The sequence below is a fragment of the Myotis davidii genome, unplaced genomic scaffold (genome assembly GCF_000327345.1).
Source record: "Myotis davidii unplaced genomic scaffold, ASM32734v1 scaffold815, whole genome shotgun sequence".
In the NCBI taxonomy this organism is placed as follows: Eukaryota; Metazoa; Chordata; class Mammalia; order Chiroptera; family Vespertilionidae; genus Myotis; species Myotis davidii.
Window position 1 is genome coordinate 646,549 of NW_006288179.1, and position 5,952 is coordinate 652,500.

The following is a 5,952-nucleotide window of genomic DNA, read 5'->3' on the forward strand; positions in this document are numbered from 1 at the left end:
TATCAGCTTACAAGGAACTCAATCCCAGACCCCAGACCCTGGGAAGAAATTCATGAGCAAGCCTTTAGCCAATTAAAATTAGCTCTCTAACAAATTCCGGTCCTAGGGCTCCCAAATTATACTAACAGTTAGACCCAGTAATCAGAACATATCCAAATGTTTAAAAGCAGCAGCCAAGGCAGCTGAATTGGTAGAAGCCTCAGCTAAAGAGTATTAGGATATGACTTATGCTCACAAGTACCTCATGCTGCTGAGAGTCTATCAAGCTCCAAAAACTCAACATTTTTCAGCAAACAGGCTAACATCTTATGAGATCCTTCTCCTTTCACCTAAACTCCATATTAAGCGCTGCAATTTGCTCAATCCTGCTACCCTTGCCAGACAATGGCACAGATCACCATAACTATGTAGACATGGTGTCACGGTTATTAAGCCCTTGTACTGACTTGCAAAACACACAGATTTAATACCCTTTTCATTCATGGGTCCTATGCTATAATTGCAGAAGGGAATATCAAGCACAACATGCTGTTAACAACTCAATATGAACTACTGGAAAGGGGAATCCTTCCTCAATTTAAGTCTGCTCAACCAGCAGAACTACATGCCTTCACTTTAGCTTGTTAGCTATCCAATGGAAAATCCAAAAACATTTTATACTAGAGGCCCAATGCATGAAATTCGTGCATGGGTAGGGTCCATAGGCCTGGCCGGTGATCAGGGCCAATCTGTGGGGTGACCAGCAGGGCAATCAGGGGAGCCCCCGCTGGCACCTGCCTTGGCTGGCCTGGAGCCTGCAGGCTGGGGACAGCGCCTGTCTTAAGCGTCTGCCCCTGGTGGTAAGTACGCATCATAGCAACAGGTCGTTCAGCCATTTGGCCAATTTGCATATTAGGCTTTTATTATATAGGAGGATTGACAGCAGCGATGCCTTTGGGGTGGTCCATGACTTTGGTATGTTAAACAGAGAGATTTCCTCACTTCTAGTGGAACTGCAATCAAGGATGGGCCCGCCATAGCTGGTTTGGCTCAGTGGATAGAGTGTCAGCCTGAGGCCTGAAGGGTCCCTAGTTCAATTCTAGTCAGGAGCACATGCCCAGGTTATGGACTCCATCCCCAGTAGGGGGCTTGCAGGAGGCAGCTGATCAATGGTTCTCTCTTATCATTGGTGTTTCTATCTCTCTCTCCTTCTCTCTTCCTCTCTGAAGTCAATAAAAAATATATTTAAAAAAAGAGAGAGAGAATGGGCCCTAAGTAAATGAACTGCTCTCTGCCATTCTACTGCCTAACTTAATTGCAATTATTAACATTGAAGCTATTACTAGAAAAACAGAACCTGAGTTCAGGGAAATGCTCAGGCAGATGCAACATGAATCAGAACTAAATTGTCCCAATATGCAACTTGAATAAACTTCCTATGATTGACTCAAACCAAATTATTTATAAGTAGTTGCTCGGTGCACAGATTCATGCACATTGAAAGGAAATTACTTAGAAGGTGGCCAGTGGGGCAGGACTGGGCAAGATGGGCCAGACATGCCCTGGAGCCAACCTCCTGAGGTCCCTCCCCAACTGGCACACCTGGAGCAGGCCGCGCAATGGCTGGAAGGGCACCTGTGGAGTGAGGGGGTCCCTTGTCCTGACCTTAGGGGATCAGGTCGAAACCAGCTCTCTGACATCCCCTGAAGGGTCCTGGAGGGGGAGAGGGCACTGTGCAAAGTTGCTGTCGCTTGGCAATTCCTACATTGAGCATCTTCACCCTGGTGGTCAATGTGTGTCATACCTACTGGCTGATCGGCCGGTCACTTAGCCTTTCTCTCATCACTGATGTTTGTTTCTCTCCCCTCCCTTCCTCTCTGAAATCAATAAAAATATACTTAAAAAAATAAAAAAAGACAAGCCCTACCCAGTTTGGCTCGGTGGATAGAGGGTCAGTCTGCGGACTGAAGGGTCCCAGGTGTGATTCCAGTCAAGGGCACATGCCCGGGTTGTGAGCTCGATTCCCAGTAGGGGGGGCATGCAGGAGGCAGCCAATCAATGATTCTCTCTCATCACTGATGTTTCTATCTCTCTCCCTTCCTCTCTGTAAAAAATTAATAAAATATTAAAAAAAAAAGACAAAATCAGGCACCCAAGCTAGATAACACTGTTGAGACCAACAAGGATGCAAATTTAATATTAACCAAGGACTCACTGAGAGCCCAGACAGCCACCTGGTTCGTTCACTGTACCTAAAAATGCCATTACTAAAAGCTCTACATTCAGCAACTCATCATGGCACAGATAAAATGATCCAAACTATAAAAAGTATTGGTGAGATCACTGATCTAAGATCACAAATTTGGTTTGTGACCAATGTCTAATTTGCCAAGCCCATAATCCTGGCAAGGCTATTAAGGTATTAACAGAGCATCCCCACTGGTGACTTAGTAGGCCATTTGAACTTACAATGGATTTCATTCTACTGCCTCCCACAATGAGTTATCACTATATTCTAGTAATTGTTTGTATGTCCTCAGGATGGATTAAAGCCTTCCCATACAGAAAGGCTGACACCAAAACAGTGGCTAAGAAACTTTTAGAAAATATATATTTCCTTTCTGGAGTATCCCCAGAGAAATCTCTCATTTTGACACACACAGAGATAACACACACACACAGGAGAACTCATTTCATTGGACAAATTATTATTATTTTTTTAATATATTTTATTGATTTTTTACCGAGAGGAAGGGAGAGAGATAGAGAGTTAGAAACATCGATGAGAGAGAGACATCGATCAGCTGCCTCCTGCACATCTCCCACTGGGGATGTGCCAGCAACCCAGGTACATGCCCTTGACGGGAATCGAACCTGGGACCTTTCAGTCCGCAGGCCGACGCTCTATCCACTGAGCCAAACCGGCTTCGGCCATTGGACAAAGTATTAATTAAATAAAGCACTGCTGACACAACGGCATTCCATTGCCCTTACTGTCCTCAGTCACCTGGTAAATTCCAATGGACTAAAGCTAGTTAAATGAACAGAATTAACTGGACTGTCCTGGTCAAAAGTTCTACCATTAGTTTTGGTGGCAATTAGACATTTGTAGAAAAGCATAAATTAATGCCTTATGAAATAGTAACAAGAAGAACTATGCCTTTGATGATAAAGCCACACATCTCCTGTACTCATAAATTCTGAAATGACTCAATACTGTAAAGCTTTAATGCATCATGCCAAAATGTTTTTCCACCAGGTAAAGGAAACTTTCTGTGAACCTCCAACAGATGATCAAACCTTTCACAGCTTAGAACCTAGAGAGTAGGTATTCTGGAAATGACACCTAAGAAAGAATGCCCTTTAACCTCGTTAAAAGAGACCATAGCAGGTTCTCCTTACTACCCAGAAACAGAAACAAGATGAGCAACAGGATAAACAGCAAAAGCAATTCCTCCATAGATGACACCATAACCTGAGTTTCACAGTGAAACAAGAGCATTTTAACTCTGATGGTGACTACGAGTGTGCTAATACCAAGTTTTCAGTCAAACTCTCATGTTTGACGTGATGACCAAAGGGGGAAATTACTGTATTAATTAAACAAGGAAGCCATTAAATCTAGGTGACTCTAATGCTGTGGTGCCTATGTAAGCAAACCAAAATCTAAGTCAACAAGGATTTAAGCTACAGCCAGTCAATAATTTCCTTACCTTGCTTCTGCCTTTTCTCTATGTTTTTCCCCAGCTCCTATTAACCGAGTGCTCCTAACCACATCTGGTTTAGTGCTACCCAATTCAAACTGCTTTTTGCTCAAATAAATTCCTAAATTGTAATGCTTGCATTTATCTTTTAATACCACGAATAGCTTTGAATCACATGGTAGATTCTGTTACATCTATTATCAATTAGACTATTTCCTTGCTCAACAGTTGGGGAGTAGGAGGAATGAGGACCTCTAACTTCAAACCCCCCTTAACTTCCCATTCTACTCTACCAGAATGGCCAGTGCTACTAGGTGTAAGGAACCAAATACTCAAGACTTCCGAATAGAAAATCTGTTACAAAATTACTTAAGCCTCTTAGTATAAAAGATTTTCTGTGTCTGGTTTACCAGTGCCTATTAAGAAAGTTATAATGCCATAGACTGTTTGGCTCAGTGGATAGAGTGTCGGCCTACAGACTGAAGAGTTCCAGGTTCGATTCTGGCCAAGGGCACATGCCTGGGTTGCAGACTCCATCCCCAGTGGGGGGCGTGCAGGAGGCAGCCGATCAATGATTCTCTCTCATTGATGTTTCTAGCTCTCTCTCCCTCTCCCTTCCTCTCTGAAATCAATAAAGAAATATATTTTTTTTTAAAAAAAGAAAGTTATAATCACTGGCTCTTCTTCACTAGCCCAAATACACACCCAGACACTTAAACATTCACTCTTGTTTTGACACACACAGAGATAATAAATTCTCAATGCACAAAAGGGTGTGAAGAATACAGAAAAGAGACTCTTAAAAAAGAAATCTTAATACAATAGTTCCTCCTCTACCCTTACACTTGAGTGGAGGGAAGTAGGGAGAGTAGATTAGCCAGGTTAAATTGCAGCAGGGGCCTTTTTAAGGATGGCTGAAGGGTGACACCAGCATGAAATGGTGCACTGGAGGAGAAAGACAAGGGTAAAAAGCTGCTCTGACTGAAGAAGAGATGAGGGACTTCAGAACCCCAACTATTTTGCCTCTCTTCCACCTCTGTGCTGGGCTCTGCTAGAGACTAGAAAGCAGGGTGGCAGTGACAGAAGTCCAGGCATCAGCTCTTATAAGCTTGTCCCAGGTTAATTCACTAAATTTGCAAACTAGTTTATCCACAAAATCCTACCAAAATAGTGCTGTAAAATAAGCAACTGATGAATTGAATAATTTCTCCCTCCAACACCCTGGAAGCTTCTAATACGTGATGCATTATTATAATCATTATGGTAATTCAGCCCACAATTTCCCTTCACAGAGAACAGACCCATTCCTTTTCTCAACCCACCGGAATGATCAAGGGCAGGGAGAAGCAGTGACAACTGATTCACAGAGAGAGATGAGGAAGCTGACCCAGAACACAAATGGGAGGGGGGAAAGGGAGAGAGACAAGAGAAAAGCTTCTCTGGTTTCCAAACCACTCTGCAGTTCCTGGTTCGGCTCCCACCTACGCACTGACCACCTGCTCTGCCCTATTCCAGGACGTAAATTCTCTGCTTTTTGCTAAGCTTTGACCAACAACAGTTACAAAAGTGTAAGACAAGACTTGAAAAAGTTTTCACCAACAAAATACCTTAGAAGAGGAAAAAGTGGTATACGTCCGTTATGCACAAAAATTAAGAAAATACTGCAGTTAGAAAAGAAGCTTAACTTCAAACTTCAGTCTTCTCAAGCCATCCTAAATTTAATGCACGAATCTGCCCAGGTAAGGCTCAGGCCTGCTCCATCCAAAAGGTCCACAGACGTTAAAAGCTCTACAGCCAGGGCTCTGAGACACTAAAGCCCGTCTACTTGATCGTCATTAACACCTTTTATGCACTGACTTGAGAGAGAGCGTGCGTCAGGGAAAGAAAGGGAGAAACGTCGACTGGTTGTCCCCCTCATGTTAGTATTCATCGCTGGTTTCCTGTGTGCACCCGGACCCAGGCGCCGGGAGACGCGCTCTACCGGCTCTTTTGCTGAAGTCCACCAGCCAGGTAACCAGCCAGCATCCTTCCCTGACCCTCTATCCCTCGCCAAAAATAAATAAAATAAAGAAGCATACAAAACCGAATCTCTTATCGGATTCCTTCTTCCGTCTTCTTTCAAGTTAACCCTGACATCAGACGTGCGTGACACACAAGGTTTGCATTTGCCTGCATTTCAAGTTCACTCTCACCTCCACTTTTGACTTTGTTTTTAAAATCGGGGTTTCCGGCCCTAAGTGTCCCAGTTATGTCGCCAGCCATTCAGCGA